Genomic DNA, 23,323 nt, shown 5'->3' with positions numbered 1-23,323 from the left:
GTTTTCCAAATTTCTGTCATTTGCATACCACTTCTTTGATTTTGTCATATCCTTATATCATCTGCACTAATAGAAATATTTTTCCTTAAGTTGTCTCCTCTTTAAAAAATTAAATCCATTTATTTTGAAGAGAAACTTTTTCACTAACTCTAAATTAAAAACCAATATCATTTGCCTTAAATAGAAGACTGTCATAAAAAGAAATGCCGTGAGTGAAGTAATGTTATTAAATGTTTGTCAGATATAGTTTCCTATGAAGACTCTGAGCTTGTGGCTTGCTGTCTCTGTTGAAAGGAGAGACTAAGGAGTGTTATAGAAGTGGTAAAATAATCCTTCCCCTGACTGAGAATATTTCCTTGCCACAATCAGAAGAACTAAAGGAAAGGAGGATATCTGTTAATATATGAATTTACCTAAATGTCATGCTGTGACTTCTAAAATCATGTGGTGTGCTCGGTTTCCCCTTGGAGCTGACCTAGGCAGAGAGCCCTCTCAAGAGCCTGGCGTCCCAAACGATATGTACTGGAGCAAAGCTCCAGGAAACCCTGAGGAGAAGAGAAGGGCTTAAGGAGCAATCAGCTTTTGATTGGTGGGATTATGAAAGGTCGTAAGAAGCGAATGTTGCAATGTTTTATTATACTTGATATTAAAGCAAGGACCAGTAATAATTTATTATTCTCTCCATGTCAGTGGTATTTACCTTTTTGGAATCATGTGCCCCATTGAGAATTTCTGGAAAACCATGGTTCTTCTACTCAGGAGAATGCACAGTTGCACACATACACAAATGTGCAAACACACACACACACGCACACACACCGAATTTTCACAGAAGGTCAGTAGGTTCACAGGCCCTAGGCTGAGAACCAGCATTCTGTGTATTTTACATGTGTTCTCTTACAAGTCACCGTGTGATTCAGTTCATTCCAAACTGCTGTTAAGTGCAAAACATGGTTTTTGAATATATCTATCAATTAGTAAGAGTGGTATGTTAATTTAAATACACTAAAGTGGAGAATTACTGTCCTCTCAACAGCTACTTTAAATAGACATAAGTTACAGTGATATTGCCTTCCAGGAGGCTTCAAGAGATTAGCTCAGGCTCTATAGAGAAAAAAATCACCCAACCCTATAAAGTTATCCTTGTGAACTTTGAAACACCACTGTATGTACCTAGTAAAAATTATCCCTGGGTAAGCAGACTCCCAGACCTGGGTGGAGTTCACATGAGTCCCTTTGCTAAAATAAACAGAAGTGACTGGGAACTTTGGATTGTCTTTGTCTGAACTTGAGTGTCTGGATGGATCAGCATCAGCAGCATACCACACACCTGCTTGTCCAGCCAAAGAGAAACTCAGAGACTTGGCATTTGTTTTTTACATTGTCAACCATGCAAAAATATCACATGATTCTAATTTATGAGGGTCCATTCATTTTAAAAACACCCCCTGACATTTTTCTAGCCAAATAATTTTTCCTTTAAAAGGCACAGGTTGAGCAACAAGATTAAGTAGATCACTTTAATCTCTAATTTCAAAAGATAATAGTTAAAAATTCAACTGTAGGACTAACACATTAACTATGTAATAAGACTCAGAATAGTCTTTGGAGCAAATTTCAGTGGATACTTGATCAAACTAATGTTCAAGACAAAATCTTGAATTGATGATATTTATCTGATACAATTCTTTACATAACAAATGTTAAAAAAATTAGAAAAATTTCATAGGTTAGATGTTCATTATCTTCAAGTGAAGTTACTTGTTTTGTATTAAGAACCACAAAAACTTACTGAACTTTTTTTTTTTTTTTTTTTTTTTTGGACAGGGTCTCACTCTGTCACGGAGGCTGGATTAGAGTGGCTCAATCATAGCTCACTGCAGCCTTGACCTACCCAGATTCAAGCGACCTTCCCACCTCAGCCTCCCAAGTAGCTGGGACTATAGGCACATGCCACCATGCCTGGCTAATTTCTTTCTTTTCTTTTTTTTTTTTTTCCTTATTTTGTAGGGACAAGTTTTCTCCATGTTGCTCAGGCTGGTCTTGAACTCCTGGGCTCAAAGTGATTCTCCCACCTCAGCCTCCCAAAGTGCTGGAGTTACAGGCATGAGCTACTCTGCCCCCCTAAATGTCTTACTTTTTTTTTTTTTAAATTTGGTATTAGATTGAGCCAATGATTAATTTCAAACATTTATAAATGACTAAATTCTAACATGTTACTTCCAACCATTAAAAGGAATGTTTGACTTAAAAGTACTTGATCAACGTAATGTTGAAGAGAAAAAAATCTTGAATTGATGATATTCACCTGATACAATTATTTACATAACAAATGTTAGAAATATGTTAGAAAAACTTCATAAAAACTTAGATGTTCAGTATCTGCAAGTGAAGTTACTTGTTTTATATTACAAAACACCCACCAGCTTCCTTTAGTTTTTAGTTTACTCATGGCTTGGCTAGAGACATCTAAAAGTTATCAAGTGTCTCAAATATCAAGTGTCTTTATTTCAGGTCAGTAAAGAAGAAATTATCTGCCGCACTGGCTTGTGAGCTTAAAATTGTCTCTGGAAGGATTTCAGATTTAATTTCTTTTTTTTTTTCTTTTTTTGAAACGGAATCTCATTCTGTTGCCCAGGCTGGAGTGCAGTGGCATGATCTCATCTGAGCTCGCTGCAGCCTCCGCCTCCCAAGTAGGTGGGACTACCAGCATGGGCCACCACATCTGGCTAATTTTTGTGGTGTTTTGTTTTGTTTGTTTGTTTGTTTGTTTGTTTGTTTGGTTTCACCATGTTGGCCAGGCTGATCTCTAACTCCTGACCTCCGTTGATCCACCTGCCTCAGCCTCCTAAAGTGCGGAGATTACAGGCATGAGCTACTATGCCAGCCTCAGATTTAATTTCTTAATAATATCATGAAACTGTAGTAGTAGCCACAAATGTTTATTCAAAATTTATTTTTCCAAAGCAAATAAAGATTGACTGAATTTAGTTGGTGGCAAACGTGTTCCAGGGATTTGAGCACAGAATCAGTTTGATGACAATTAAATTATAATGCTGACTTTCTTTGTGGCCTCTGAAAATGTAAACTCTCCTTCCCCAACTTCTTCATCTATGAAGTGATACTCTCCATGCATACCTTTTTTTTCTTTTTTTACTAATATTGGAGACGTTCACTGGGTAAACTTTCTGAAGTGCATTAAAACATTTCTGATGAATGTGTGAGAAATGTAGTTTAAATGAAACATGAGTAGCTCTTTGTGGGTTACAGAAAGCATCAACCCATCATCCTTTATGTAACAATAGGTATATATTTGATATGACTATATATAGTCTAGCGGGGACTGAAATCTAAGACTAGATTGTATGGGGTAATAAAAATAGACTAAAAGTTCTGTTAAGGCTCTCATGTGAACGCACACACTTGCATTTGTCAAAGGAGTGTCTATTTTGTTATTGATTTTATTCTCAATCATTGAAGTATGTTATATTTGCACAAATGCTTTAAGTTGGTGAGTGATAAATGCTTCCTTATAAATAATCCCCTTAAAACAAAAGTTAGTCTTAAATCTTACTGAAAATCCCATTTAGATTCTTAAAAATGGTGTTGGTTTAAAGGAATAAATACACTGATTTAATCCTAGGGCAGTGTTTTTAGTGTGGTCCCAGAGCTACCAACTGAAAATCACCAAGAGCTGGTTCAAACTCTAAATGTCTGGGTTTCTGGGCCATAGAACTTTTCTATTGGCCAGAATTTCCTAATGTTTCCCTGCTATTTGACATCTTATTAAATGCCACAGATTATTTTATGTGCTGGGAGGTTAAAACTGTTGTCCTAGAGAGTTTATCTCTGAGGATTCAAGTCATTTCCCTCCCTGAAGAAAGTTAACTGTGAACAGCATTTCCATTTCTTATAGCTCTAGAGGACAGACGGTAGTTTGTTTTAGGTAAGAAGGGAGAATCAAGCTGAAGACATTATCAACATAATCCGTCCTAATCCTGTCCTCTTCTTTATCATCACCACTGCTATAGTTGCTGCCATTTATTGAGCATTTGCCATATGCCAGGCACTGTGCTAATTGCCTTTCAAACATGACCTCATTTAATCCTCATAATGGATTTTATGGCTGCCAGATTACAAGAAAGGAAACAGGAGCTTCAGTTCATGCAGTTGGTACAGGACAGGGCTGGGAAGGGAAGCTTTATGGTTTTCAATAGTGACTTTAAAGTGGTTGTCATGACCTAAAAATAGAGAACTGGGTGAGGAAAGAAGCAACATTTATTATGCACTTTTAGTCAGCCAGATACTTTACATGTGTGGTTATATTTACTACAGTCAACAAACCGTGAGGTGTCTATTTCTATCTTTACATTACAGATGTCAAAACTGAGGCTCAGCAAGTTTAGATACCCACCCTAAGTGACCCTGATATTGGAAAGGCTCAGATAAAACTCTCTCTTTTCTCTTTCCTCCTGCTTCAGCTTTATGCAGAGTCAGGCTATACGGGTTAAAATCTCCATTCTGCCACATGCTAGTTTTGTGATTTACGGCAAATTGTTCAACTGCTCTGTGCCTCAGTTTATTCATTTGTAAAATAGGGATAAAATAATGTGGATGTTAGAGAGATTTTGTGAGGATTAAAATGACTGCCATTTACATAATATAAATCACTTAAAACAGTGTGTCACAAATCTAGCATTCTACACGTGCTAATGATAATTATTTTATTGTGAGGGTGGAAATTAGATGCAAAATGTAAATTGATTAATTTTAGAAAAAACTGAAAGAGAATCAATTTCTAGTTTTTTAAATATATTTTAGTTGGAGGGAGTGAGTTGTAGACTGTATCACGTGGGACAGGATCCTGGTAACCGGGGTTGGAAGAAACTCTTGCAAATAGTGGAGAATGCCCATGATCACACTAAGGAAAACAGATACTAAGGGAAGAGAGACCTCTGCACTGGACATTGAACTCCTGTTTATGAAAAGGAGACTGAACGGTTGTTGCAAAGATTCTTATTCAAACTATTGTTTCTAATTCAAAAGTCAACAAAATCATGATTGTCACTGGAAAAATTTTGAAAATGAGACAAAAACACATTGCTCTTCATTTGTACAATGATAGGAAGCCTGTGTTTGTCCCTAGAATGCTATGTACAATTGTGACCCCTGTAGCTTCTTACAAGATAATTTGGATAAAGACAGGCTCTGAAAGGCAAATATAACAAAAGATGAATGGGCTATTTTATGAGACTCAGACACAAAAGTTGAAAGGACACATAGGAAATCACAAAGGCAATAGATTATGTGAACCACAGAAATATTTTCCAGCTCCCAGGGTTCATGCTAATGGTAGCCTGAGATGACTTTAGAATACAAAAAGAAAAAACTGCTTTATATATTGAAGAGTAAACATGAATCAAATTAGGAGGTGATGGAATATAATTAACTTCAAGAAATAGACAATTAAATTTCACAAGACATTATTTGAATCTTCTTTATGATTGAGGCTTGGGCTGGGAACTGTTGAGGAAGCAAAATAAGACAGTCCTTGCCCTCTAGAATCTCAAAATCTAGAGCTATACACAAATAAATTATAGTGCAAAATGATGAATGCAACAAAAACCATATAAATGAGAAGGTACACAACAAGAACCAAGGAGCAAGTAGATGAAGAGGAGCCTTCTGTGGGTCAGCATAGTGGTGGGAGGTATTGGTATTACAAAAAGCTTCTCCCCCGTGGGTCAAATCTAAGCTGAGTGTTGAGACATAATTGAAATTCGCAAGACAGATAGGAGATAAGGGTAAGGAATTCTAATCAGAGGGAATAGCTTATGTAAGGCAAACAATACAGTGCATCTGGGAAAGCTATACAATTTTATTGTAATAGGACAAATATTGGGGAATGTTGAGAGATGAGACTGGGAGAGTGAGGCAGAAGTTAGCATTTATTCATTTATTCAGCTGACCTTTATCTGTTACCTACATTGCACTAAGTACTGCATGAGCATTAGAGACAAAAAGTTGAATGAGATTGAACACCATTCATCATGACTGTGATGGACACACTTCATTCATGACTATGAACTTGGCATTGTTCTAGGTACCAGAGATATAATAATGAGAAACAGACATGCTCCCTCCCCTCATTGAGGTTACAGCTTAGTGTGGAGACAGACAGATGCCTAATGCACCATAGTATGGAAGGTGCTATGGACACAGTGCTTAAATCCATAATCTACATAGGTATGAGAGTGAACTGTCTACAACTTAAATCTGATCTTGTTGTTCCCTGCTTAAAATCCTACAGTGGCTCCCAGTAGTGCCTTCTGGTTAAAATACAAGATATATAGTATGCTCTCTCAAGGTCCTTTGTTATTTGTCTCTGGCCACCTCTCCAATTTTTCACCATGACCCTGGCCCTGTCCCACTGGCATTCCATCTCCAATTACACTGAACTATGTGGAGTTATTAAAATGCCCCATGTTATTTCAAGACTCAGAGATTTAGTGCCTCAGCATGTCTTGTTCCCTCTCTCCTCCTCCACCTGGCCTTCTCCGGCTCGCTCATCAGTCTATGAGACTCAGGCATCACCTGCTTGCCTTCATAACCCTCCCCACCCCCTCGCCTTGCTGGATTCTGTGCCTTTGCTTGCTGGTTCCCAGAGATCCCTGCCCTTATTTTTCTTTGCCTACTGGATTTGCAGTGTTGTGGCCTATATGGTGTAGAAAACCAGCTGAGGCTCCCACTTCTCTGGGCTTATGTGGTCAGACGCAGTCCTGTCTTCCAATCATACGAAAGGCCATCAGGGAGTTTCTTTTGTCTTCTTCACCAGCCCATTCTTAATCTTTCTGATAAATTTTCTGCAGTGTGTGCTGTGACAATTGGGTCAGGGTGATGGTAATTTACAGCATGAGATGGTGATCTTGCTGCCTGTGCTGATGAGCCCATTGGATTTCCCCTAACTAGTCTGTTTCCCTACCCAGGTGGAGAACTTCAGCAAAGGAAGTGGGAGTTAGGAATTTGGGAATGAGGAGCACAGTGGGATTAAACTGGGGCCATTCATATGAGAGTTTAAGAACTCAGGTCAGTGACTTACGTGAGTAAAAAAATCAGAAAAAGGGAGAGAGGTTACGTGCAACTTGGGCCATAATTAAACTTGTCAATGAAATGAAGGTCTGTTATTCTAATGCGTACATTTTGCCAAACCTTTGTGCTTATAACTTTATCATTTGCTATGATTAACAAAATTGAAAGAATAATAACTACTTACAAAGCCCAGATCACCTCCTTATACCACTAGCTTTTGCTTTCCATACAGACGTAGCTTTAAAAAGTGCAAATCCTATTCTGTACCTGAGCCACAACCCTAAAAGGGAACTTGTTTATAATTCTAAGAATAATATTGTCCTTTAAAGGTGAAGGCTCTCTGGAAAACATGTCATTCATGTGATAAAAAGCAGGTAGCAGGTAGTGCTAAAGACTTACGAGTCTGCATGTTTGTGCTTTCTGCTGCATTCCTCTAATCTCAAGGCAGTATAAGGAGATAAGATCTTCACAGCCCTTTCAGCCCTATTGCAATTTCTTTGACCCTGGCCTGATATAAAAGGCAAACTTAGTTTTTCACTGTTCTAGTCATGCAGTTTCTTTGTGGTTCCCTTTAGAAAGACTTGAGGCTATGAGTCAAAGCTTTTACCTCTTGCTGATAGTTCAGAGTTGTGATGTGAAGCAATAAATAAAATCCCTCTTTCCATATACTTGTCTCCTTGATTAGAATCATTCTGGGCAAATTTAGAGGCTCATAAAGTCCATTTAGATATTTAGTGAAGAAAACCAGCCCTCAGAACCAGAACAGAATGTAGATAATGTAGATGGAATATCTTTCTCTCTCTGTCTCTGTGTGTGTGTATATATATGTATTTATATATGTGTGTATTTATATTATATATGTTTATATTTATATATGTGTGTATATACATTTATATGTGTATATATATTTATAGTAAATATATCACATATATTTACTATATATATACTAAAAAAGAGGGGACTATATCTTTATATGTGTTAGCATTTATTTTAAAAAGAAAACACAGGAAAGATCTAAAAGAAACTATTACTTATAGGGGTTATGGAAAATGCCATGGGCAAGAATTGTGTGTGTGTGTGTGTGTGTGTGTGTGTTTTATCACCATGCTTTCTGAAACAACATGATATGTAACACCTTTACAAAAATAAAGTAAAATAAAAAGTGAAAAACGAAGTCCACTCGTAACCAACATGTCAGTGGCATGTGTGCTTTCAGGGTACAACAAATGCATTCTATAGCATAGGATGTTCCAGTCACTCTAACAAAAGATGTCCTGTTTGGAACACCAATTCTGTGTCAGTTACTTCAGACACTTTCTCTCATTGAGTCCCTTCAGCAAGCCCTTGTAGGTTTATGTTCTTAGATGAGGAAACGAAGTCTTAGAAACATTAAATGACCAAACTAAGATCAGAGAGTTAGAAATGTCAGAGCCCAGAACTGGCATCTTCTGACTTCAGATCCCGTGTACTTTCCCCTACACTGTGCTGACCACACCTCCATTACTGCAGATGTGTTGATTACATCTAGGGGCCAAAGTACACGTTCATCCAATAAATGCTTACTGAATGCTTACCGTGTTCCGGGCACTGTGGCAATCTTTTGTAATGCAAGAAAAATAAGAGTAGTGAAGACAGTCAAGGAAACAAAGAAGCCTAATACTAGGCAAGAAGTGCTTTTGATGGAATTAAGCACAATGAGGGTGTTAGTACAGAAAGGACATTTAATTGAACTGGGAAAGTTCATGGCAGTTTTCCCAGAGATGAGTCTTGGAGGACAAATGGTATTTAGCCAGGAGGAAAGGGGGTCAAGTGTATTCCAAGGAGCGGGAACAACATGTACAAAAGCACAGTTTTGAAAGAACACTCCATTTTTGAGGAATAGCCAATAGCTGGGCATGTCTAGAGAACAGGGTAGTAGAGAGAAAGGAGGCCGGAAATGGGAAGAGTCTTGAATACCACATTCAGTTATTTGGACTTCATCTTGTAGCAATGGGAGGCTACAAAATTTTAAGTAGAGGAATAAAGAGATTCCATCTAAAACTTAGAAAAATTACTTTGGCAGGGTAAGAGACAATGAATTGATGGGGAGCTGGGTTTGATAGCAAGAAACTGTTTGGGAGACTGTTCTAATTATATATTGTATTATTTTTAGACGCACATATATGTACTTTTTTAATATTTCATTTCTTTCTGAAATTGTAATGAATCTTACAATCAATGGCATGTTATAATTTAATTGGCAGCATTATTTCATCTCTTAAGGGCCCCCAAATAACAGTGTGTCATATAACTGATAGCATCTCAAATTAGATGAAATACAATGGTCCAGGCAAGAAATACTGAGGTGGTGGGGTGGTAAAGAGGGAAAAGATTTGAGCCACATTTAGATCCTGATATGGTATTAATTATTAAGTAAAAAAAATGAATGTGCAGAACATACTCAGTGTGCCACAACTGTGGAAAAAATGTGTGCATGGACAGATGCACATGTATGTATTCATAAACTTAATGTGGATGCTAAAACGTCTTTAGAATGATACACAAGAAACTAATAACCCTGGTGGCTTTTAGTGGGGGGCATTGGGTGACTGAAGGAGAACAGTGGTAGGAAAATTTTTCATTGTGTTCTATTTTATACATTTAATAGTTTGAACTGTGTATTATGCACTTGAAATATTTAAAAAGGTAAAAAGTAAGAGATATTTAGAAAGGACCATTGGCACGTTTGTTGACAGATTGGTTATGGGATAAAGGCAATAGTGTTTTATTGACTATATTTTATTCTTTTAATTATTCCTCTAATTTCTTAAAACAACTTTATTGAGGTACAACTTACATGCTATAATTTCACCCATTTTAAGTGCATGAATTCAGTGATTTTTAGTAGATTCAATGAGTAGTGTAATGATTCCTACAACAGTTATAGCACATTTTTATCATCCTGATAAGATCCTTCATGCTCATTTATTTAATCTCCATTCCCATCTCCAGCCCCAGGCAACCATAATTTTCCATGTTTTTTTTAATAGCTTTGCCTATTTTTGGATGTTTCATACAAATGGAATCATACAAAAGGTGGTGTTCTATGTCCAGCTTCTTTCCCTCAGGATAATGTTTTTTAGGTTTATAAACATTGCAAATATCAGTATGATACTTCATTCCTTTTTATTTATGTCTACAAAATACTCTATTGTATGTATATACCATCTTTTGTTTTTCCGTTCATCAATTGAAGAACATTTCAGCTGTTTTTGCTTTTTGACTCTTATGAATAATGCTGTTATAAACATTTATGTTTAAGACTTTGTGTGGAAGTATTTTTTCATTTTCTTGGGTAGACACCTAGGAGTAGGATGTTGTATGGAAAATTAACATTTGACTTTTTAAGAAACTGTTTTCCAAAGTGACTATAGCGGTTTACACTTCTACCAACAATGTATGGAAGTTCCCACTTCTTCACATCTTTGCTTACACTTATTATTGCCTGTCTTTTTGACAGGCGTGAGCCTAGTGGGTGTGAAGTGGTACCTTATTGGGGGTTTGACTTCCATTCTCTTAATGACCAATGATGTCGGACATCTTTCAAGTGCTTATTAACCATTCATGTATCTTCTGTGATGAAATGTCTATTTGAATATTTTGCCCAGTTTAAAATTGGCTTGCTTACCTTCCTATCATTGACTTGTTAGGATTTTTTGTATTCTTAACTTTAATTTGACTGAGGATAATGATCCATCAGTAAGGAGAAACATTTATTTCTGTATTTCTGAAAATCTTTAAAATTCCTCTACCTTTCAGAGAGACCCTTCAACAGCCTGCATTTCTTATTTTCAGAGTATGTGTTTCCATGATAACACAAGGACCAATTATAAATATTCATTACAACTTTCCCTCCTCACTGCAGACTCAACCAAGAGTTATAAATCTGTGTATTACTTTCAATGCTCATCACAATCTTCTTTTTTTTTTTTTTTTTTTTTTTTTGAGACGGAGTCTCGCTCTGTCGCCCAGGCTGGAGTGCCGTGGCCAGATCTCAGCTCACTGCAAGCTCTACTTCACGGGTTTACGCCATTCTCCTGCCTCAGCCTCCCAAGTAGCTGGGACTACAGGCGCCCGCCACCTCACCCGGCTAATTTTTTGTATTTTTAGTAGAGACGGGGTTTCACCGTGTTAGACAGGATGGTCTCGATCTCCTGACCTCGTGATCCGCCCGTCTCGGCCTCCCAAAGTGCTGGGATTACAGGCTTGAGCCACAATGCCCGGCCAACAATTTTCTTAAACACCATAGGCAGACTGAAAAAGTCAATCTAGTTGAATTATTTTACTTTATAATGCGTTTATAAGATACTCAGTTTGAAACTGAAAGATAGGTAGCTCTAGAAATGTGATAAATGGCCACAGAAGTAACAACTTTTAATAAAGTAAATTATGGATGCTATGTCAATTTTAAGTAATATTTCAGTTTTATATCTTGTTACCTGACCTAAATATCATTCCCTTTAGTAAAATATCTGTTAATGCTTTGTGACAAAATAAGAACAGAAAAATGGTTTCTGATTTTCAGCTTTCTCTGGTGAATAATTTGTTTTCTTTTACTTTTCCTTCTAAAATAATCACACATTTCATTGCAAGGCCTCTATCCCTAACCCTTTTCAACACACACACACACACACACACACATGCACACACACACACACGGCCTCTAGGACTACATGTACAAAAGTAGAAATCAAACTACCATAGAAAAACTAAGAAGTGAGGCCTAGAAGCAAGAGGTGATACACTATCTCATGCTTCAACAAAATATTTATCTCTGACTATACCAAGGATGGGGAGAGCTTGCATGTAAGTGACTTGGGCTAGCAGACTGGGTTTTGAAGGAGGACAACAAGGCCCTGTTCTTGGTTCTGTCACGAATTGTCTATGGCACATACCTTAAACACTGTTGGAAGGGTCTATTAGCTCCAGAGACTGCAACCAACTGCATGTGGTCATAATTCAGCTCTCAAACACATTTGGTTGTGCCCATAGAGTGCTGTTTTGTTTGCTTTTTAAACAAACACTTAAAATTCAGGGAATTTAAGATAAAACTTGATAAAAATGGGAAGATTTGGCCTTATTGGGCTCATGGTAACAGTGAGATGCTTCTGAATGATAGTGATTCCTCTGAATTGCACAGTTGCTCTTATTTTTACTATAGGCCACTCTCACTTTCTGTTTTTTCCCTGCCTTTGAAATGATCAGTTTTAGTACTGAAAAATTATCTAGGATACTAAAACCAGAATTTCCCTGCTAGATGGCTTGCTCATTACATTATCTACATGATTCTCTGTAAGGGATTGTGTTAGGTTTCTATGGTTGCCATAACTATCGCAAACTTGATGGCTTTAAAACAACAGAAATGTATTTACAGTTTTGGAGGCAGAAAGTCTAAAATCAAGACTTCTGATTTGAGTCTCCCTAAGAGCCTCTGCTGGTACAGCCATGCTCTCAGCAGAGGCTCCTGGGGAGAATCTGTTCCTTGTCTCTTCCACCTTCTGGTGGCTTCAGGTGTTTTGTGGCTTGTAGCTGTATCACACCAATTTCTGTCTCTGTTTTCATAGGCCCTTGTACTCTCTTCCCTTAGTCTCTCCTTTAGGTGGCTGCTTGTAAGACACTCACCTAAAACCCAAAAACAATCTAAAAGATTTTGCAAGTATAAACATTTTAATTATCTTAGAGCCAAAATTTTCTTTTCTGCTAAGTGAGGAGATGGTGCAGAGAGCAGGAGAGATGTGAAACTAGATAGCATACAAAAATAGGTATTCATAGATCTGGGCCTAGCAAGGGTGTGGCCGGCAACTCTGCCCTGCTTTATCAGCATTAGAAAGCCAGTCGTCTCAGAAAGTACCCAGTTAGCTAAATTCATGAGATGATAGACTATTAAGGTGGAATGGACCTCAGAGATGGTCCTCGCTCTCATCCGAGGCTTCACTTGGGCCAGTCAGAAATGTGGGAAAATTGAGGCAGGTCAAATAATCAGGAGTACAAACAAAACACAATCTATCCAGAAACCTAGAAATCTTACTAGTGACTATTCACAGGTTACTTTCTGCATTCTGGGGTTTTTCATTCTAGAAAAGTGTGTGTGTGTGTGTGTGTGTGTGTGTGTGGTGTGTGTGTGAAGAGAAGGGAGGGCTTCCCAGAAAACCATACCCACTTTCCCACATATCCCAACTACGACGGGGCAATTATGTCATTATCACCACTGATATATAGCTGGAAGAGTTCAGTGTTGCCCTGCTAAGATCTGGATTTTGTTTTCTGGAGCTTGGCTACCGGGGCATTGAGAAGTCCAGCCAGGAGGTTGGTCAGAGGCTAACCCAAAAAGCTTTGCTTAACTCTGGGCTACAGCTGGGGGTTGCCAGAGAGAAGTGCCTGGCATTCCTGCATGCTGACATCAAGCTTCGAAGTTGCTGCCCTCTGGTGAGTCAGCAGCAAAGGCCCACATCGTTCGAGAATGCTGCCCAATCAGAAGATGTGATGCCACACCTCAGAAATCTTTCTAAACCTCAGCATTCTGTAGACTTCAAACAACTCCTCCTGAGAAAGAATGTAGAAATAATTAAATTTATAAGATTAAAGTTATAAAAAACATAGAGCCTATAATAATAACAGCAATAAGATAAACTCCACATTTGCTTTGAAGACAATTTATGTGAGTGGATAGCCAACCGCCCCGTACTGTACTCCTTTAAAAAATGTTTTAGGCTTTTTAAATGCTGAGGCAAGGGGACATACCAAACACTAACAGGCACATTGGGGTTTTCTGGCTATTGAAATAAAAATGTACTGACATAACACTGATGTACTGGAATAGCACTGCATTTCAGTGACAGTTATTGCAACTCAGCCAGCATATCTGTAGCTTGAGAGCTTTTCTTATCAGAATTTTATCTATAAATATACATATCTGTAAATTCTATTGTGAAATAAAAATAAAATGTAGAATCTTCTCATCTTTCTTATTAGTCAATATTGTGCTACTCTTTAATAATTTCTCTCAATTTTTTCCTTAAGCAGATATTAGTAGGGAAATATACATGAGGCAGAAGGCAAATTATTTGCTTAGTGCAATGCAAACTTGCTTATCAGGTAAGAGCAGAGTCCCTTCCATAGCATTGCCACCATATGGCATTGCCATATCGTGGAGGCCATAAAGAGGAATGACATAGTAAAGATTAACTGGATTTTACTTGGCAAGGTCAGGCACCTAGATGGCATGCTATAAAATGGTTAGAAGTGGAAAGGAAACCTGTAGCTAGAGGCCATGTGAGATTATGGAAGTGACTTTTCTTACAGTCCTGCCATCTGGTTTGGATTGTCAGGATCAAAACATTTCACTTGCCCAAGTGAGGATGCTCTCTACATGGTTTTGGGGGTGAAGGAGTCTCAGAAATAATGTTTGTGGTACTGTAGCACCACTAGGAAAAGAGAAAAATTGGACCTGACATGAAGAGAAGCATGCAGCCAGCCACTAAGACTACTTCCCACAGAACCGGAAATCTCTACCACTTTACCTCTCCTACATGCTGGGTATACGAAGTTAAAGGGAAGGCAGATTATACTTACCTACTCTTTCCTTCATTCATTCACTCATTCATTTATTCATCCATTCACCATTTGTTTTTTTGTTCATTTACTTATTTAATAAAAATATGTTTTGTATATCCTAGGTGCTGGGCATTGAAGATCCACTGTTATTGTTCTCAAATGACTGACAGCTTAGAGGAGAAAATGGCAGAATAAATAGACACTTTAGAGGAGAAAATGGCAGAATAAATAGAGCAATATAATAGTGCTCTAATAAGAGCAACATATATTGAATACCACTGAATATTAAATACCAGGGACTTTGCAAGGAGCTATAAATTAATCTCCACGGTACATCTAAGATGGAAGTTTTACTATTACTCTCTTTAGGAGGAAACAGGGGTCTATAGAGGTTAAGACCCACAGCCTGGAAGGAGTGAACAAAAAAATACTTAGCCTTAGGTATTCTGACTAGAAGCTTGGGTCCTTAACCACCTACACACCAATTTGAAGAAAGATGATTGAAACCGTAACAGTTACACTGACTCTTGAAAGCAAAGTAACTCTTTAAATGAGGGTATGTGTATACTGACTGGGATATTGTGGGCTCGTGATGACTTGTAGGCAGAGGCAGCTGCACATATGAAGACCATGGAAGGTATACCATCAGCGGAAATGAAAGTGATTAGTGTTGGAGGTTTCAGTGCATATTCTGGTTTTCTATTACTGCAAAACAAATCACCCTAAAATTTAGTGACTTAAATAAACATGATCATTTACTTAGCTCATGAATTTGCAAGTTGTGCAGAGCTTGGCTGGGATAGCTCGCCTTTCTTCCACGCAGTGTCTGCTGGGACTGGATGATTACATGAAGAGGGTCCGGGTAGCTGGAGCTCTTCATGCAACTCTATTTTTGCATGATATTTTCACAAGGTCTCTCAAGCATGGGAGCTTCAGAGAGCAGAACTTCTGACATGACAGCTTAGTCCTTCGAAGGTGTATGTCTGAAAAGAGAGAACCAGGCAGAAGCTATATTGCCTTTTGGGACCAAGGCTTGGAAATCAATAATCGCTCTTGTGTTGAGGTGGTTATAAGATCCTGCCCAGGTTCAGGAGGGAGCATAAATTTCACCTCTGAATGGAGAAATGCTAATGTCCTGAAAAAGCATGTGGGCCCAGAAATACTGTTGTGGCAATTTTCTGAAAAGTGTGATAAAGACAGCATAGTGTAGTCATAAAAAGCAGATTTGGAGCGCGATGTGCTTTGATTTCAACTATGGACTCTATCACTTACTAACTGGGTTACTTTGGTTAAGTTGTTTGACTCTTTTGTTTTTTGAGACAGAGTCTTGCTCTGTCACCCAGGCTGGAGTGCAATGGCACGATCTTGGCTCACTGCAACCTCTGCCTCCTGGATACAAGCGAATCTCATGCCTCAGCCTCCTGAGTAGCTGGGATTACAGGTGCCTGCCACTACATCTGGATAATCTTTTTTTTTTTTTTTTCGAGCCAGAGTCTTGCTCTGTCACCCAGGCAGGAGTGCAGTGGCATGAACTCGGCTCACTGCACCTCCCTTCCAGGTTCAAGCCATTCTCCTGCCTCAGCCTCCTGAGTAGCTGGGACGCACGCACCACCATGCCAGGCTAATTTTTGTATTCTTTATAGAGACGGGGTTTCACCATGTTGGCCAGGTTGGTCTCGAACGCTTGACCTTGTGATCCACCTGCCTTGGCCTCTCAAAGTGCTGGGATTACAGGCATGAGCCACTGCACCCAGCCTAATTTTTGTATTTTCAGTAGAGATGGGGTTTCACCATGTTGGCCAGACTGGTCTGGATTTCCTGAAATCAGGTGATCTGCCTGCCTTGGCTTCCCAAAGTGCTGGGATTACAGGCATGAGCCACTGTGGCCAGCCCAAATTGTTTGACTCTTGATTCTCAGCTTTCTTATTTGTAAAGTGAAGGTGCTAGTACTAATTTGGAGAGTTGTTAAAGATTAAATAATATATGTAAATGCCTTGGCATAAGGGACTGGCACAAAGTAGGCACTTCATATATAAAAGCTGTGATTATTGATGAACCAGTAGTAAAGTACATAACTGGGGAAGGAGAAGGGGCCAGTTTTTGGGAAGGCTTTTGTAGCTATTAATAATAAGGTGGTAAAATAACAATAGTAATAATAACCAAAAGTTACAGAAAACTAAATACAGTGCTAAACTCTTTAAAAGGAGTATCTCATTGGATCTTAACAACAAACTTATGAAACAGGACTAATGTTATCTCATTTTATAAATGAGGAAATGTAAGATCAAACAGGTTAGGAAACTTTCCCAAGTTGATAAGTAGCAAAGACAGGATTCGAACCAAGGTAATGGTCTTATCAGAAACTGTACTAGGATAGTCTGCATTTCATGGTAAAGGCTATCAGATGCCACTAAAACTTTTTAAACAGGGAAGTCTTGTGGTCAAATTTGCTCTTTAGAAGGCAGTATGGAGTGCAGATCAGATGCTGGTAGCAGGGAGATCAGTTAGAAGATGGTTGCTCTAATTCAGGTGAGAAATACTGAGACATCTGAAATATCGAAGACATCAGTAGTGTGGGCGATGTGAAAGTGGTTCTAAGAAGCTAGTGGCAATCATCCTTCATTACTGATTGGGCGTGGAGAGAAAGAGAGGTAACATCGGTAGCCTTAGTCAGCTCTGAGTGCAGGCATTGTGGCATGTGCATTATTACCCAGGGCTCTAAGTGGAGAAAGAAAACAACCCCAGGGTGTCTTCAAACCTAAAGCATATTTCCTAAGCCTTTGCACTCTCAGTCTAGACTGAAAACAAACAAAGCAGCCTCCTCTGAAATGCTGGAAACCCTCCCCACTTGAAACTCTCAGATCTCTTACCTTGCAATTCTAGCTTTCAAATTCCAAGCTGAGCTTCCTTTCCCACACCCTGAGTCCTTGTACTGGGGATTACAATGATCATTTATGTGTACTAGGTGATTGTTCCTTCCACATCAGGGGCCTTGGAGCGGATGACCTAAAGCTGCTTTCTCCTGTCCTGACTTTCTCCACCCAGCACTGCAACCATACATGCAATTTTCTGGTCTTGTAGAGAATGACTGACTGGTCATTATAGTCTTCCAAAAGGATAAGAGATTGGTATCATGATGTGGTCTTCAGGCAGCCAGGGGGAATCTCCACATGAGGTACTTGTTGACTGTATTACTTAGTTTTAGGTGAACTTCCTGTGGAGGGACAATATGTGCTTAGAAGGACAGAGGAGGAATATATTAGGTAAGGCATTCTACATCTCAGATAAAGAACTTCAATGAATTGTTGGGTCAAGGTCTAAGAAACAAACCAGCCATCAGTGGGAAAGTTAACCAAAATGAAGAACCCAACATACAACCCCAAATCCTAGTTTTTCTGACTATGTTTTCTTAAACTGAAATAATTTCTGAGATTAAAAAGAAGTTGCCGTGACTTTGTCTGATAGATGTATTTTTTGTTATATATTTGTTTGGGCCTTCTATCTCTCTTACTCTGTTTTCTGTATAATAGAATTAATCTCTGAAAAGTAACTTTACTGTATCCTGATGCTCCATTTTGAATAAGTCAGTGCTTCTCCCAGTGGGCTCCAGAGATTGGCATTTGATTGAACAGCTTTTGTCTCTTGATTGTTTTCTTTTAGGTAGACTGGGTACTCCATTTAACTCAGTATTTCTGACAATAAATCAGCTGAGAAGGGAGTATTACTCTAATGGTTTGAACACTTGTCTATGCACATTGCTTGGTCATTCAATAAATAGTTATTGATGAGATCTGGCACATTCAGGGTGGTATGGCCATAGACAATAAATGGTTACGACTCTGTCTTCAGCTGTGCCAGTATTTAAGTTATAAGGTACTGAGGCTACACCAGTGCAAAATCATACAGTTTGGTCACAGTCCTACTCGAGGATCTCAAACCTAGCTCCCCTTAACAAACAGGGAGGCTTAAACTTGGCTTTGCACACTGAATTATTCCTTTAGAAAAATACTTGGTATACAACTCAGCCTTTTCATTTACAAAGAAACAAATTTGAGCAGTTTCACAACTTAAAAAGTCTCCCAAATGGATTATATTTAATTGTCCATTTCCAATGAAACTCACTAAATTGGTAAATAGCAGTGAGTGAATAACTGATGAGGTCATACTTCCTTGTTTTGGACTACTACAAACACCACAGAGCAACAACAGATTAGAATATAAAGGTTAGGTAAGGGTTTAGATTTTGTTCAAAAGCTGTTTTGCTTGTTACAAAGGCTACCAAACCATTGAACATCAGACCAAACCAAAACCAAACCAAAATAAAACAAAGAAAACCCCCAAAACTGAAAGATGAAAACATAGTTTGATAACCTAAGCTGTCTTCCTTTATTTAACCTTGAATTTATGAGATTATTTTTTTCCCTAGAAGAAAAATTCTCTTGGGACACCTTCAGCAATTTAATATTTTCTAAGCATTACAGCAAATAAGAGGCAATCATTCTTCAGTCATAAAGATAAGCCAAGGAATGAAAGTGCTTTTGCAGGTCGTCACCTGACAGAAACTTTGGACTGGTCCTTTCCTGGTTCAAGAGTTCAGCCATAATACCCACTTTCCCTATCAGCTGGCTCAAGCTGATAAGGTCCTGAAGCAAGCAAAGGTTCTTTACGAGCTTTTATTTAATTGTCCTTGCCACATAAGGGTTGAGGGGATTCGTCTGTACAGAGTTACTTCTTGTTCTATTTTTTCTTTGGAATAAATCGCCGTCTCCCCTGATTGGGTAGAGTAAATAGAATTTGTTTAAACACTTTTCTTCAAATTCCTAGTGCCTAGTACAGAGCTTTTAACCCTAATAGGTCTCCTGTGAGTACTTATTGAAGGAATAATGACCAACTCTGCCTTAGATTGGTGACTGGCTAGGGAGAAACATGGTTCAAGAGCAGAGTAAGTAAGAGCAAGTATTTTATTGTATGCCCATCTAATGTATTAGATGCTGGTGATGGAGGTAAGAGTGTGATTGAGGCTGAGTTCTCTGAAATTATGTATGAGATGTTGTATGCCATTTAGTATTAGCTGTGTCTGTCTTTTTTTCCAGGAATTTGGCCTTAAATGAGATCATTCAAAAGTATTACCCGAATAGTGATTTATCAGGCTTGTATTGTAGGGTACCTTTAGTGGATTTCAACTGGTATGGTCCCTTTGAAGGGAGCTGGTGCAAGATTTTCCATGCCTAATCATACTCATTTTCCCTTCCACTCCCAATGACCTCCTATCTTTCCTTCTATTTGGTCTGATAAACACCAACAGTAGGATCCTTTCTGCAGCTTCCATCCTAACTTGTATTCTAGTCTTGACACTGCAACAAACTCACTGTTAACTAGAAGTCAGTTGACTTCCCTGAATGTTAGATTCTTCAGCTATAAATAAGCAATTGTGTGAGGTGATGGTTAAGGTGATTTACTAATTTTTCAATTCTATTATTTTATGACTAGACCCTAGTTATGATAGCTTGAAGTAGATACTTAATCCACTATTACTCTCTTCTAAGATATAGTTACTAGTTGATCATATTTTTCCTTAAAGGCTGAACTGAATTCTCTGATATCAGGCAACTAAACATCTCATATTTGTCAGTATGAACATCCACTGGGTGCCTGTTATTTAACCAGGTAGACTTCTTAGCTGTGATGGAAAATCTAGGTATCTCTTCTGGTACTATCACTTGGATAAGTAAAGTTTGAAAACCATTAACTTGACAACTGTAATAGGACTGTGGATTTAACATAGATTCCCAGAAGTCTTGGAATACAACAGCGTACACAGATGAAGATACACTGCTTTTTGGTATTTTCTTCTTGCAAGTGGTACAAATATCTGTATGTCATAGCATCATCACTATGGATCTCATCTTTCAATGAGAGCTTAGTATATGCTACACACTGTCACTAAACATGTAGGATCTTGTTTAGTTTTCTCAAAATGTTGTAGTTACTATGATTATTTTTTGTGTCTTGAAATCATCCTGTATAAGTGCATAAACCATATATCTAGAGTTTATAGAAGAATTAAAATTCAAAAACCCTATACACCTCTCTCATTTTTTAAAAATACAATTTTACCTGTCTTTAGATGCCCTGTATTCCCTCTCCAATCTCTTCCCCCTCCTACTCTTGAAAGTGATCACTATCCAAATTTTGTGCCAAACATTAACTTGTTTTCTTTAGCTTTGCCATCTATGTATATATCCCTAGATAATACATGGCTTAGTTATACTTGTTTTTAAATTTGATGTAAATGCAATTCTATAGTATGAATTTTCTAAGATTTGATTAATTTATTAACATTTTATTTTGAGATTCATCAATATTGATGCGTGTAGCTATAGTTTATTCATTGCTATTGCTGAATAATATTCCATTAGATGACTTTGCTACAATTTATTCTACCATTGTTGGATATTTGGGTTGTTCCCATTTTATTTATTTTATTTTATTGCCGTTATGAACAATGTGGCCTTGACCATTCTTGTACATACCTGACATATATATGTATGTATCTATCTGTCTGTTTGACTTTCTGCCTTAAGATGCACTAGAAAACTGAGACCCAGAGTCACCAAGCAACTTGTTTAATGTCAGAGTGAGTTGGTGGTGAAGCCAAAGTCTGAATTCAGCAGTCTGTCACCATAGTTTTCATCCTTAACCACAATACTGTATGAATCCTTATTTTAAAAAGGAAGGTCTGGAGAATTTAAAATAACTTCCTAAAGAGCAGGGATTCAACAAAGCTCAGTCTGACTAATGCCTTCCATTTTAAAAAAATCACCCAAAGCACATATTATGATTCTATTTGTGAAGTATTAGCTAATTACAAGAGAATGAGTTCATACTTGGCACTATTATCTCTTTCTTACAAGTGATCAGATGTCAAAATGTGAAAACTATAAATTTCACATTATCTATATATATTTAATGTAACATTTTTCCTTTAGGAATATGAGTAGAAATAGAAAGACAGGTTTTCACAATGAAATACATTTTTTTTCTCTCTCTCTTTAGCCTACCAAATCTCTTTCACAATACCTAACACTTATAAATGCATTTAATTTCAGTGCCAATTAAAAAAATTCAAAAGTAGATAACAAGATAAGTGAGACAAGCTCCCAGTAAATGTTTATGATGTGACACTGACAAATTATGGGCTGCTATAATCAAGATAGCATTAAAAAGTTAAAAGTGTTTATATGAACAAACCATTTTGGAAGGAGTGTTTGGTGTGGCAGTGAGCAAAAACAACCCAGTAACTATGGCAGTTAGTGTTAAAGCTCTGATTTTGACATGAAAGGAATAAAAATGGAAGTCCGGCTGAATCACAAGTGTCCTGGAGAAACTTGGATGAGTTTCTTGGCTAGAGGTTTTTCCCACCACAGTAAGTATTTTCAAAGGAAAACAAAGTAAAATTTTTCTGTTGTATGAGTCATATCTCTGTTGATTGTAAGTGGCTGAAACTCATCTTGAACTACTAAGGTAAGAGAAGAAACATACTGGTTAATGGAATTCCAGAAAGGACTGAACAATCAAACCATTTTGAAGGACAAGCATAGAGCTGGACTCTAGAACAACCAAAACAAGGGGTTCAACCACTGTGAGGGATCTATGTCCAACTCTTGCTCTGGCTTTTCTCCCTGGCTTGACTTTCTTCTCTTTCACTGTAGATTGGCTTCTCACACATGGCAGGAAACACTGCTGCTAGCACTTCCCGAGTTCTACATCCTACAACATCCACCACTGGTGAGAGATTAGCTTATGGTTTTTCTGGTGAAAAGTTAAAAATTACCTAGGGAAAGTCTGATTGTCTCAGATTGGAGATATTGCCCATCTCTGGACCAATATACTATTATGTGTGGCTGATGGGACTACATAAAAACATGGATATTTTCTTGGAATCACTTGGCTTGACTGTGAGAAAAGCATTCTCAAAACAAAGGGAGTGCAATTTATAGAAGGTAGTAGAATAGGCAGATAAGACAGTAATTCTGGCCAGGTGCGGTGGCTCAAGCCTGTAATCCCAGCACTTTGGGAGGCCGAGATGGGCGGATCACGAGGTCAGGAGATCGAGACCATCCTGGCTAACACGGTGAAACCCCGTCTCTACTAAAAAATACAAAAAACAAAAAACAAAAACTAGCTGGGCGAGGTGGCGGGCGCCTGTAGTCCCAGCTACTCGGGAGGCTGAGGCAGGAGAAAGGTGTGAACCCGGGAGGCAGAGCTTGCAGTGAGCTGAGATCCGGCCACTGCACTCCAGCCTGGGCGAGAGAGCGAGACTCTGTCTCAAAACAAACAAACAAACAAACAAACAAAAAAATAAAACAGTAATTCTTCACTATATAGCTCAAATAAGCCCCATGACATTTTTAGTACATTATAGAGTTCTAAAGTGTTTCCAAACTATTATAGCAAAAATTAATCTTATAATATTTTCTTCTTGAACTATGTATAATTTACCTGAAATATTTTCCAAAAAGTAATCAATGTGAAAAAATGAGAGCCTTGTCTTCTTAAAAAAATGAGTGAAAGTCCACAGGTTCAGAACAAAAGAAAATGAGGTAAGACCTAATTCTAGACAAAGTCACATCAGCAAAAC

The 23,323-nt window shown here is 38.0% G+C and overlaps 1 protein-coding gene across 3 annotated transcripts in view; it reads left to right on the top strand.

Moving 5' to 3' along the window:
- The window catches only part of LOC126937594 (heterogeneous nuclear ribonucleoprotein A1-like), a 184,812-nt gene that overhangs the window by 60,934 nt on the left and 100,555 nt on the right, over positions 1-23,323 (top strand). The window lies entirely within an intron of this gene.

Source organism: Macaca thibetana, chromosome 15, assembly GCF_024542745.1.
Source record: "Macaca thibetana thibetana isolate TM-01 chromosome 15, ASM2454274v1, whole genome shotgun sequence".
NCBI classification, from domain to species: Eukaryota; Metazoa; Chordata; class Mammalia; order Primates; family Cercopithecidae; genus Macaca; species Macaca thibetana.
Note: the sequence above shows the minus strand (reverse complement) of the source record. Positions and strands in the feature narration are given on the sequence as shown.